Here is a 14,361-nt window from a genome sequence, read left to right as displayed (position 1 = left end):
AAGGAAAAGCTTGTGGTTTGAGTTAAAATGACTACAGACTTAAGTACCGCTTGTACAAATAAATGTACGTTAACTTCTAGTTTTACACGGAGCACCAACACTCGAGACAGTGAATCTAATCATGACGCAATACTTAACTAAACAGATATAGCCTCCATTTAGTCCTTGTGAAATATGAACTGGGAATAAACCAAAAATAATGTTGATTTTTCAACAAATAGGTCAAAAGGGTGAGCAGAAATGTTCCAAAACCCACAGAAACCTGGAAAGTTGAAAACCTCAAATGATGATACACGACCGTTCAAAGGTTTGGGGTCACCCAGACAATTTGGTGTCTTCCATGAAAACTCACACTTTTATTTATAAAAATGAATTCCGAAATTAATATAAAATATAGTCAAGACATTGACGAGGTTAGAAATAATGACTTTTATTGTAAATATGAATGTTGTTCTTCAAATTTGTGGCTCAAAGGAAGGCCAGTTTTATAGCTTCTCTCAGCAGCATAACTGTTTTCAGCTGCGCTCACATAAAAAGGGTTTTCAAGGATTTTCTACCCCTCCGCTAGTCCTCTAAGGCGATAACACAATGTACCATTATAACACTGGAGATGGGCCTCTACACACTATGTAGAGACTTCATTAAACACCAGAGATTAGTCATTTACCACATTAACTATGTAGAGAGTGGATTTATGATTAATGTAATGTTATCTTCATTGACAAAAACATTGCTTTATTTTGAAAAATAAGGACATTTCTGAGTGACCCCAAACTTTTGAACTTGTGTATGTCAGTTTTATTGTCGCTACTGTTCCTTCAAGCACACTTGGGTTCCTTGCACTAGTTGAGGAGGCGACATTGTGTTTGATGCATTGTTGGGATTTATTGTGGCGTGGTGGAGTTACACTGGACCGACCCATCCCATAATGAACCTTCAGCGTCACACGGTTCTGAAATGGATGCTTCTGGTATTAAGCCTATTTTTCAAACAGTTTTTGAAAATATACGTTTTAGATTATAAATCACAATGTATTGGCACTTTCCCCCCTATATGTTGGAACGTAAGTGAGGTGCTACATGGCAGCACATCCAATACGGATGATAAATCTGAGGGGGATGACAGTATCTATCGACCCCGGGCCTCCTCCGACCTGGCAGTATGTCAATTTCCCCAAGTCTCTAAACAGAGAAGGCATCATTTACCCTCCTGTACTCTCCGAGCACTCCTCCATATTGATCCGCCGTGATATTGAAAAACAATCGGAGAGGTGCCACTCTGCAGTCAAGGTGATCAATAATGTGGGCGTGGTTTGTTTTGTGTCTGAGGCTCAAAAGTGGTTCATATTCGTCTGTTTGTCAGCAAAATATTTTTTAAGGGCACTTTGGGAATAGGATGAGAGAGAAAATATTCAAATTATTGTCTGCTTTCTTCTCCATTTAGACTTGTTTTTAAAATTAAGTTGATTTTGATTATTCATTTATTTAGTACATTCTAGTAAATTCTAGTAAATTCTAATAAATTCTAGTGAATTCTAGTAAATTAAAGTATCTTAATTCAAGATGCCAGCTGAGATGACTGTTTTCCATTAGCTAGTTAGCTTTAGCCAGGGCTTTGCGTTAGCTGGCCGTTTTTGTCCACCGTGATTGAATTTGCGTAATTTAGTTCATACATAACTGATTTTATCATGATATCTTTTCATCTACATTTATATATAATGTTACCGATAACAGTAGAGAAAATGATGAGGTAAATGTATTTTTAGCAGTGGCTAGACGAGTGTCCTACTAGCTAACTTTGAGTTAGCTTCATTCTGTGGCAGGGAGTCCAATAAATGTGGTTTCCAGACATAATAGTTGGATTTTGCTTGTTTTTTAGCTTTTAAAGTAGCTTTTCTGAGAAATTATACATTTCTTATATATTTTAATGTCGTCAAACAGATTTCAAAAGGTCTTAACTCGACCAAATACAGATACAATATTGGCTTTTCTAGGGAAAATTCAGCATCATTTAATAATAATTCTAGTCATATTGGAATGTGAACATGTTTATTTGCTTGTTTTTGTATTGGTATTCATAATTGCCATGGTGGAATACAAACCTGAATCAATCACAAGATACTAGAGCTAAATAAACGTCACAACATTAAATATATGCTTTAATTTATTGCAATATGTGCAAAAAACGAACAAAAAAACACAACAAAAATCACTGGGTTATTATAGCCCCACTATATTGTAGCTGTGGGGAAAAATATCTGCAGTTTGTGCTTTATATATTTTGGCCAACATCAGCTATCGTGTGCAATATCCATCTAACAACAGTCCGATGTATGGGAACTTCGCCCCTTTAGTCTACAGTGAAAACCCGGAAGAAAGGCATTCCCACACACACACACACACACACACACCTCTATCAGTAAATGACATCGTCGGTGTTGGATTCCCACCCAGCTGTGTACGGTCTGTGGCGGTGGGAAGGCAGACAGCTGTACAAAGCCCGGCGGTCCCTGCTGTGCTCTGTAACCCTCGGTGACGTCCCGGTGGCTTCAAAGCCTCCTGGACACAGAGTTAACCCCAAACTGGTACCTGTGGAAGTTCAACACGGACGTCCAGACAACTACCCCCGCTGTACTGTGCCTAAATAATCTCCATTTAAAAGGTCAACTAACTGACGCAGGGTTCATGCATGTGGACCAATGGATTTCCAGGACTTTTCCAGGACTTTAAACCAAATTTTTAAAAATCTCGGTCCCTACATAAAAGCGTGAAAAATGTGCGAATATGAAAGCGTATGCCGGCTTTAAGCGTCATTCTTTTAAAAGCATATTCATTATTTGAAACTCTGTTAATGCACATTTCCAGGACTATTCCATAAATGTGGGGAGTTTTCCAGGCATGGAAAGAAACATTTACAAATTCCAGGACTTTCCCAGGTTTTCCATGACCCTATGACCCCTGAGACGTTTTACATGCATATGTTGTACTGTTGAAACCGTGAGTAATACTATACGAAGAACTAGTAGCAGCAACAAATGTTATACTTCATCTTGGAGAGTGAAACCAAATGTTGTCTTCCAAAAGGAAGTCCTCGGGAGAAGAAAAAAAACAATCTTTTGTCCGATTTTTTAGAATTTACTACGTTTTTTTAAAATTTCTGTCAAACAGTTGGCGGCGGCGTTGCAGACGTTTCCCTCAGAGGTCGAGAAATTCAAAGCATCTTCAACCAAATCATGTCTAACCTTCTTCTTTGTGTCTCTTTATTTTTAAAAGCCTTTTTTGTGTTTTGTTGTTGTTGTGCTACTCACAAAAGCTTAATCCCCTCACTGTTCCCGGGTCAAAGTGAATACACCCGACTTCTCAAGTTGTCCAGAAGGGCGTTGCAGCCATTGTCCCCTCTGGAGAATACGGAGCATTGTCCCAGCGTTGCACCGGATCGCCGAGGACACAATGCACGGGACGAGCTGCTGAAGAACTGCTCTTCAGATGGCCTGTCGACTCACCTGGATGGAATGTGCCCTCCCCGCACATACACTTGTTACCAAAGTCCCCCCAGACATCATCATCCCGGATTAAAGGATGAGTTACATGCAGGTTTTTTTGTTCTTTTTCAGTCCAAAGTTCAGGAAACGCCGTTATCCCGATAACTGATTGCAGAAAGAGGTTTTACACGTCGGCAGCCACAGCTGATGTTTAGATGATAAGAAGATGACCGTGGTTAACACCAGTGAGGATCACTTCAGACTCATGTCATATCACGAGTGGGAAGAGAGGGAATTCAGACTTGTTGTTTCTCACCAGATCGATGGAAATAAGCCTGAATTAGCTTCACATTCACAACCGTTTTCAGAGGTGGAAAGATTACAAGAATAAATTAATCATTTACTACTTTATGGAAAGTGTACTCAAGTTCACACTGTACATGTGGAACAAAAGTAGTGAGAAAAATAACATTTTGGGCTTGGATATATTGTTAAATTAAATAACATAAGCTACAAAATAGATTATACACAAGTGGAACAACATGAGAAACAAAAGCCCTGATGTCCAAACTCTGCAACTGGTTATCAATCATAAATATACGTGCACCTTCCTCAGTGCACATGTACAGCCTCACAATAATTAACCAGAAAAGAGACAAAACTGGAGAGAATAGCGCCCGGAACTTCTTTAATAATTTCAAAGCAGACGGCGTAGACATATATGAAGTATTGGCATCGTCCTCTGGAGAGGAGGAGAGTGAATTGTTCTCACCAGTAAAACCAGTCCAGCCTCTCCTCACATACAAAAGGTTTTCAACGTCACGGATTAACCGCCTTAAACTGTAACGCACAGTCACTCTGAGCATACAATAATCCTTTATTTCCACCCCTGACAGATTGTGTCTTTTTAATTATGAGGAATTGGTTTTAGGTTCATTAGTTTTAATATCGGGTATCATTTGCATCGATTTGTTGACACTAATAAACTTCTGTTTCTACCAAGTGGGAGTTGAGCTGTCACACATTACTGATGCCGCTTCACAAAGTACAAGTAAGCAGGCCGACGTGAACGATTATTACGGCCGCATGTAATTATGGGATGTGTGTAGCCGCGTGAATGCAGCATAACCCGAGACTGTATTATTAGAAGTAGACGTCAAACCCAGATGGCATCTATGTGCCATGTTCACACGGCATTTAAACAGGTTTAATTAATAACAGTAATAACATTAATTACACCTGTTCTGTTTCAGTTGGCCACAGTTCTGGTGGACGCCGCCTCACTGGAATGACTTTGACATTATAAATAGAATAATTAACACACATGACATGTGTACTATTTATTATTTCCACCATCTTGGTTTTTAAAAAAAAGTCCGGCTGACGGCGTCATAGTTTTTGAAAATATTTGATCAAAAATCCAAAGTTATGATGTGAAAATGTCGCTGGATGAAAAGAGTGTCATTAAAGGTATGACACGCAACAGCAATATTACAAATTCAAAATATATAAAGACAGATTTTTTACATTGTTTGCTGTTTGCAGCCTGTCAAACGTCACTATATCATTGAAGCCTACGGGCAGAATGCATTCTGGGCCGCAAAGGATTGAGTTTGCCAAAATGAGAGCGAGTATAATCGCTCTGCGGGGAGCTGATTATACTTCCACTGCGGAAAAAATGACAACACGACGATGTTTTTGCTGCTCGTATTCAGCTCTCCGCACACATCTGTGTTTTTAACCGCCTCGGCGCGATCAACAAAACGTTCGAGAAACCAGAAGTTTGACGGCGACCGCTCGGACGGGACTCTTTGATTCCACCGCTGCTCGAGTTTCGGCAACTGAAAACACGCCGGAATGTGTCTCTCTGCACCGAAAGATGTCAACAGGAACAAAAAGGGCCCGGCCAGATGCAGCAGCCAATGGGAGAGTCCACGCAGCATATCTGAGCACGCCGTTGGGCTGAGTGTTGTGTGAAGGCCGGTGGCGGGGGGTGGGGGGGATACGCTCAGCTTCTAACTGCAGGGCAGAGCTCTGCGGCGGGCCTCGGGTAAGTACAGGGCCCGGCAGCGCCGTACATTATCACATGGGTGTGGCCACGAGCCGCTGAGGAAAAAAATTTGAGTAGAAGACGGCACGTGAAGGGCCAGGCATGCCGGCACAGGACGCTGGACACCTCACTGGGGGATACGGGGACATGTGAGGGTGGAAATAAAGATTTGGCCAGCTTCAAGCAGTCATTGAAGGTGAGGAGGGGGGTGGCTGCCTCCATGTGACCCAACCTGATGCCTCCTCCCAGCTTATCTTATTTACTGCAGGTCATTGTGGTTAAACAGTGACCGCTGTCTCATAAAAAACTCAACGTGTCTCTGGGTTGTTTGCAGGAAGCAAAAAATAAACCGTTCACTTGTGTTTATTTCTCACCTCATCTTTAATGTATATTTTTGTATTTAAAAAAAACCCCACTTCTTTCTTTGTTGAGAGGAAAAACTGTAAAGGAGAACAAATGAAATTCAGATGGTTCCTGCTCCGTGGAAACTTTCTGGTTTTGCATTGAAACAAATATTGAGACTCATGGGTCATTATGAATATACGGTCTGTGTAATGGGATTTAGGGAAATCCATCATGATCCGTTGATGTGGTCGGCCACAGCGCGCCGACCAATCACGAGCCGCGTGGTGTACCGACGCAGGAGGAGATAAGGCTTCAGGTGTGTCATGCGACGTTCAGGCGCAGACAAAACAACGTGGAGAGAAATCAGCTTATCTCTCGACATCCGACGTCTGTTGCGACAAGATCGAGAGAAGAAAGTGGCTGAAGCTAAACGTTACATTCGGCGAGGCGGCGGCTCCTTTTGGGAGTTAGTTTCTACCACAATGCATGAATTTCTCAACTCTTTATTTTTATTTTTAAGATAGATATTTAAAAAGTCATGTTTTCTTCTCTTTTCTTTTTACCAGTCGAGTGTCCACTCTCCAGAAACAGGAAGTCATGTGTATCCTCGAGGCTTTGGGCTTCATGAACCTCACATTTTTTGAATTTCCTTTCGTCGTAGAAAGATCAAAGTCCTTCAACAACGAGAAATATCGTAAATATGTTTGCACGGTTTTCATCTGAATGTTTTAAGATATATCGAGTACTTATCTGTCGGAGCAGGCGTTACATTGTTCGTATAGTTTAGTGTTTCAGATCTTGCATTTTTGTATGTAATCAAATTTTCTGAAGAGGACCTGAAACTAAGGATTGAGAACATAAACAAACCATAAATCATAAGAGGAGCAGGGTAACTAACTCATGGACTTCTACACAAACAGACTTTTTGTTGTTGTTGCAATCAGAGGAGTCGCCCCTGGTGGCCATTAGTAAGAATGCACATTCAAGGCACCGTGGCATTGTTTTGGTTACCACACACACACAGGCGTTCATCTCATGTCATCTCATGTCATGTCTGGCAGGAGAGTAAATAAGCATAACGTTTACTTTAAATGTGCTTAGATCCAGGCAGATAACAGCTAATACGTGCATTTCATAAACTTTCCGCTTTAAAAAATAATAATTTACACAGCACTTGAAATGGCTGCTGTGAAAGGGACGTATTGCTTTAATGTACACATCTTCACGTGAAGTTGGACAAAAACAAGCTGTGTCATTAATAGACAGCCGTGCTGTGAACACAGGACTTGAGTTACATCACAGGTGACGTCAGGCTCCTTTAATGACAGCTATCAGCTGATCCGTGCTGCACTCCACAGCAGCGAGCAACCAGCTCCTCCGATAGCTTATCGGACAGGTGTGACTCCAGGTAATAAGGCCACCCTGTAAAATGTGCTGATCGGCGCTCCACTCTGCTCACAGGTCAGTACGCGAGCATGCCGCATGTGTGTGTGTGTGTGTGTGTGTGTTCTGGCCTCCATTCAAACATTTAGCTAAGAATCCTGGACTGTGCGCTACAGCGGCTACCGAGCACTTTACTGGAGAGGCTTTCCACCAAAAATGTAGGATTCCGTGAGCTACAAGTGATGATGTCATTCATGCAACAGAAAGCTGGCCTGTAATGATTCACATCTTCTCTGCTATGAAATTCCACGCAGGAGGATGATACACCAGAAGCTGGATGCGGCTGAAAATATAGATGGAGGCCGTCTGATGGGTAGTTAGCAGAACCCAAGGGCAGAATAAAAACGACCTCTGACCTCTAAAATGCTTATGTGGAGGGCCAAGCTTTTTCTTTTTTTACTTAGAACTTCATCAACATGCCGTAGAATCCTCCATTTGATTATTGGAAATCAATGGACCGTGGAGCGCGAGGGGGCTTCGGGAAAACTTTGAAAACTAGTGAGATCTTCAGCAGTCTCACCACAGAATTATACCTCTGGAAGCCTGAGCCTGAGCCTGACCCAGTGGGAGAGACAGGCAGCCATAACAAACATGACCCCCTCAACCACTGCCACCACACACACACACACACACATCTGCTTTCATAGCATATCACAGTTGGCGGAGGCCAAGAGAAAAGCTCCTGATTAAATAGTTTGGGAGCGTGCGTCGCTCCGGCTCGGGGAGCTCAGCGGCTTTGAAGCCGGTTCGCGGCGCTCGCCTGTTATCTGCTCTCGGGGACTGAAGATAACGCGGTAGGACAGCGCTCGGGAGGCGATGTTTACCAAAAAAAAGTCGGCGGCGCTGTCGGGGTGGGAGGGGGGGCATCCCCGCTGAGGCAGACGTGAGGCTCGAGAAGGAAAACCAGACGGCGGTGATCGGGCAGATGGAGCTCCCACCTGGATGTGCTGCTACCTGCTGCCGCCAGACTTTTTAAAACCGGGGTTTAGCTGTTCCCGGTTAGAGGGTAACTACCAGCAAGTTACTTAGACAAGTCGATTAGAAGTTCAGATAAGACATTTGCAGGATTACAGCAGAACGTGGATCGTGCAGCAAGAGACATGAGGAGGAAACTAAACCAAACATATTAGATTATAGATTAGATATTCCTGTATTCGTCCCACAGTTGTGAGATTGCAGGATCACAGCAGCATTAATAAAAGGTAAGAATAAAACACAATAACAATACTAAATACTAAATATACAGAGGAAACTGAATGACATTGGTCACTGCCTTGTGTACACAAGGCAGTGACCAAAGTCAATTTTCAGCAGGTTAAAGTGTCCATGATAAAGTGCTGAGTTTTATTACTATATAGCCGTGGTTGTATTTACCCAGATTTAAATGGAGGTGAATAAAACTCAATTTGTGGCACTCGAAAAAGAAAACAAACTTTTAATAACACACGGTTTGGGACCCTGGTGACCTCGGGGTTGAGGTGTCAACCATGGCTAGGAAACTGCTCTCACTCTCCCCTACGTCCTGTTATTGACCGTCTAATAAAGACTGAGAAACACCCAACAAAATCTTTATGAAAACATGTCTTTTGGAGGAAAAAATGATATACACAAACTCCTTTCTAACATAGCAATATTGCAAAATACAATTGTAGCATACCAGAGACGCATTAGACGAACACCGTTTACACAATCGGAGCAAATGCGAGACGTCGAAGCAGAAAGACGATAAGTCAACGGCCGCGTGGCTTTCCAGCTCCAACCGACGGTGTCGATACGTCCGCTGACTTATTGAGCCGCAGCTCGATGCTCTGGATCTCCCGAGCGTGATGCGTGGCGATAGGTGTGTGTTTGTGGAGTCCGCGGGGACCCGGCGGCTGACATCGGGGACGCGAGCCGGGCCCGCCGCTCTCTGCAGGCACCACATGTCAGGACATCAAGATGGATGGTCGCGATTGGCTCCGGGTTCAGAGGACGGAGCATAATTTAGCCCAGATGCTAAGTGACTCTCGTCCCACTGGCGGACCGGTTAGCCGTCTGCGGGGAGGATGACGGCTGGAGACAGGTTATGATTAGACGTCTGAACACACCAGAGTCAATGTATTTTTATATATAGCCTATATATATTATAGGATGACAAAATACATTTTCAATTGCTTTTGCGAACAGACTTACTTTTACAAACTCAAGGCAAGCACTACGTTTAGGGGTCAGAATTCAAATGTCACACAAATGTTGACAGATTTTACACATATAGGTACATTTATTTGTCATTTTGAATTCTACTAATCACCACAATCATGGGGAGAGAAGGAGGAGTACGAAAAACAGCAAAGTTCCCAGGCTGGATTCAAACCAGGGACCTTGTGGATTTGCAAAATGGGAGGCGCTAAAGTCAAAGTCATTAAGTTATTGTTCCACTCATCAGGTATGTGACTCACAGGTGGAGCCTTGTTATATAACTTGGATCACCATGAATATCGGTCTAAAATATAATAATATGCATCCGAAAATGATGCGTCTCCCATAACATTTAAAGGGTATAAACTGAAATAAAACATTGGGGGGGAAGTTATTTCCAGCTCTTACGGTGTATATATTTTGGTTTCTGCTAAATCGTTTCAACATGAATACCCCGAACTTTATGGAAGTGTAATATTTGCTCGAAGTCATCGGGCTGGACATCCATTGCAAAGTAAAGACTGTTTAACGCCCGAACAAACAAATAAAAGGGAAACACCTCGACTCCTTCCTCATTGCTCGAGTATCAGCTGAACTTGTGTCCATCAAATTTCAGAATATTGCACCAACAATCCCTCATGGGGAAATGTATCACGCCTTCAGCAACACTTTGCTTACATCACACGCACACACACACACACACACACACCCTGTTGTTAACACAGTAGTTTGCTGCCAAGAGCAGTTAAACTGAATATAATTTCTTTATTACATCATATGCCTTGGAGTGAAGGAGCGCGTTGAGGCCGAAGAGCTTCTTCCTGGAAACGGGACATTCAACACAGTTTCAGTCGGTGAAGGAGTGTTTGCCTTTTCACAATAACATTTCCCTCGCACTGAGATTTAACCAGACCCGCTAGATTCTGCATAAGACTCCTGAAAGAGGAGATTAGACCGTCTTCCTGTCAGACAGGATACGACTAACATGCCCCGATGCCGGCGTGGCAAAACCTTCCTTGTGTAGCAGCTGCCCCTATGAGTGGAGGCCTTCACTTGACTGTTTAACGGTTAAATCTAACTCCTAATCTTGATTCCCCATCACAAAACCAGTGTCTCTGTGAGTGTGTGTTTGTGTGTGTTTTGGCACGACATCCTGCTCCAATATGCCCCGAATAACAACGATGTCATCCACCTGTTTTTTTGGGCTCGGGGGTAGCGATGACTGATGGCGCAATTTTGAATAATCATCTTATCTGATCTGGAGCTGAAACCCAAAGAAATTACAGACCATAAATGTGAAATGTCGTCTATTCTGGGTTTATCCAGTTTTAGGAGAAACGATACAACAGAGGGTTTCCACTCAGCTTCTTTAAAATAATGTTGATCAAGTCTGAAAAAGTGTTTTTCTTGTTCACCGAAGCTTTTACTTTGATAGAATACACTCTTTTGGTTTCATTTAGCCTTTCAATCATTCCGCGGTTGGGGATTTCTACCGGAAATGTTCATATTTAATGGAAGATTCACCTTCTCCAGCACAGACGTGAAAGGTGGAGGTTGTTAAATGCAACAGTGCAAAGAAAATACCTTTTTAGAAGGTGCAGCTGTCCTCCGAATACCCTTTCCTTTTATAACATTGTGGAGGCAGCCCTTTCAAAATGTCTCGGGGCAGCTGGGTTAATGCACTGCCTGTGTGACCCAGCAGCGGAACGTCTGCCCTCTGTGGGGTTTCACCGTTAACCTCGAGATCCCTGGTACAAAAAAAAATAATGATGTCTTGAATTCACACTGCATTGAGAGACGCCTTCTCCTCTGTAGATACTTTCATGTGAAACCCCAAATGCTGCTTTGCTCTGAATATGAGTCATAGGCTACAGTTGGTAAAGTCAGTAATGGGAAGATGCATCATTGCCGATGTACAGGACTGTCTCAGAAAATTAGAATATTGTGATAAAGTTCTTTATTTTCTGTAATGCAATTAAAAAAACAAAAATGTCATGCATTCTGGATTCATTACAAATCAACTGAAATATTGCAAGCCTTTTATTCTTTTAATATTGCTGATTATGGCTTACAGCTTAAGAAAACTCTAAAATCCTATCTCATAAAATTTTAATATTTCCTCAGACCAAGTAAAAAAAAAGATTTATAACAGCTGAGTGTTTGTCAAGGCTCAGGAAACCCTTGCAGGTGTTTCGAGTTAATTAGACAATTCAAGTGATTTGTTTAATACCCTACTAGTATACTTTGTCATGATATTCTAATATTTAGAGATAGGATATTTGAGTTTTCTTAAGCTGTAAGCCATAATCAGCAATATTAAAAGAATAAAAGGCTTGCAATATTTCAGCTGATTTGTAATGAATCCAGAATGCATGACATTTTTGTTTTTTAATTGCATTACAGAAAATAAAGAACTTCATCACAATATTCTAATTTTCTGAGACAGTCCTGTATTTGTCTCACAGTTAAGCACAAAATGCCATAACTACATCTCTAGTTTGCTAGATTTGGGCCAGACACATGACACTTTGTTCTTGCCAAATAACTCATTTGGATTCAGATTTTACTGAGGAGAAAGAAGAAAGTGAAGCACTGACAGGAAGGTTTTGTATTTTCCTCAACCCCAAGATAAAATGATGTAACTATAGTCAGATGTTATAAATTAAAAGTACAGCAACAGTGGTGTGTAGGAATCTTCTTCCCCAAAGTCCAGAGCCGAGAGGAAAAAGGAGAGCGCGGTGGAACATGAAAGAGAGAACAAAATACGCAAGAATGCTAACGCACATTCAGGTTGGTGCGTCCTGTACGCAGCCAGCTAGCTAACGGCTAATATCTGTCGCCCTATGTTTGGGACAAATGCGCAAACTTTCCAACGCTCCGATTTCTGGAGCATTTATGTTAACACATGGTGACACTGGTCCACATTATACCTTGTACACATAGTCATGCTAGCGTTGTTATTGTGACCATACAGCGTTGATATTAGCCGTCAGCTCATTTCCTCACGGAGCTGCTAGCATGATTAAAGTCTTAAAATGAAAATGCATCCAACGTTATTTAATCTTTTATGAGATAACATGTGTTTGTATTGTGTTCAATCTGAAGCTAGCTAGCTTCCCTAAGTTATAGCGGGTTACAGAGGTGTTCCAATAGGCTGACATTATTTATTGAAGGTAGCTAGCTAATAGTAGCTTAATAATATTAAGTTAGCCACTGCATAGGGTTATCAAATTGTTAAGTAATCCTGTTCCTTCGTCTCAGAAAACTAGAAGACATTCAACTATAGTTTTTGTTCATTGTGAGCAATTAATTTACATTTAATACATTCGTTTAAAACAGCGAGTTAGCGGTCGCTCCGCAGAGCGCTGTTTCTATGTAAAATGAGTAGAAACAAAGAAAGACAATAAAGAATTGGGGAGAAATGAAGGAAATGCGAATGAGAGGAGAAGACTGAAGAAACCTCTGATAAATGTTAAAGTACAGAGTGTAGAAGGTTCAATTACATCCAGAATGCACCGAACCTCACGGACTGATGGAACAGCGTAAGGCGATCCGGGGGAAGCTTTAATTAGAGCCCACCTCGCTTATCTGACGCAGCGATCACATTCTCATCTCCCTGCGTTTGCGTTATCGGACGTAGCCGATCCTGTACAGTTTGACGGGCAGTGCGTAGGCTACCACCATACCACGGACCAAGGTTGTGGGTTTGATTACCAGCGGGACCACCTATGCTAAAAATGAACACACTCGCAGTGCAGTGAGGCACCTTGGGTAAAAAAAACCTCAATGAAATGGACTGAAAAGAGTAAACTCTCGAGTGTTTGTTTGCCTGCCAAGACAAAACAAGAGGAAATGTACTCAGCCATAACAACCTCAACGCAAGGTCAGGCTTCTCCTCCACACCGAGGGCTGACATCCATTTGAATCGCGTTGGCAGCGTAGAGGCGGAGATGGATGTGTGTGGAGTGGTGCTCCAGAATATTCAAATTGTTGTAATGACCTCTCATAATTGCACGCTTCAAGAAGTGATGTTTTGAGAGAAAATATGCTTTACACTTTACTTTTCTGTGGCGAGAGACCAATGAAATTGAGGACGGCGTGGGTCTTTTTGTGTGTGTTGTGGCGTGTGTGTGTGTGTGTAGGTATCAAAGCATGACATAACATAAGGTTAAAAGAGACTTGAGAGATTCGTCCAAGACCAGTATAGCAGTAACTGTTGTGATTGGCACACACGTTGTTCTGTGATTGTGTGTGTCTGTGTGTGTGTGTGTGTGTGTGTGTGTAACTTCCTTTGTAATGATAGCCCTCAGTCTCTCACCAGATCTACTCGTCTAAACCTCATGGTCTTTGCCAACCCCCAGAGTCGAGAGGATATGGCCTGAGCCTGGGCCCCCTGTTCGCTTCTGAAACAACCAACATTCATAATTAATGCACAACAACAAAAACAACAACAACAACCTCAGACTGCTCATGCTCACAACAAGCGAGCAGGCATATGCATGCAGGTAGTACACCACAAGCTGTCCAAGAACAGAAAGTATCCCATGTTGTTTACGTCAGACCGTCTGTAGAGGTGTGAGCGTGTTCTAGCAGGACAGTAGCGCCATCTAGAGGTCAGTTTGAGGAACACCAGTTACTCGACTTGTCTAAAACTAAAAGTATTTAATTCAGAAAAACGGTCCCTTGTATTTGGGTATTAAGTATTATTACTGGTATGGTAGCATTTGGCTGTTTTAGTGAGTGGAAGTAGAGATCATTTTAAAAGGAACAGAAACTTTTACAACATAATGTTACATTGTAAAAGTTGGTAAGTGTTTAATCTATATTAATGCATCATGCTTCATGTTCATCATAAGTGTGGAAT

The sequence above is a fragment of the Pseudoliparis swirei genome, chromosome 13, assembly GCF_029220125.1.
Source record: "Pseudoliparis swirei isolate HS2019 ecotype Mariana Trench chromosome 13, NWPU_hadal_v1, whole genome shotgun sequence".
Classification (NCBI taxonomy): Eukaryota; Metazoa; Chordata; class Actinopteri; order Perciformes; family Liparidae; genus Pseudoliparis; species Pseudoliparis swirei.
This window is presented reverse-complemented; position numbering follows the sequence as displayed.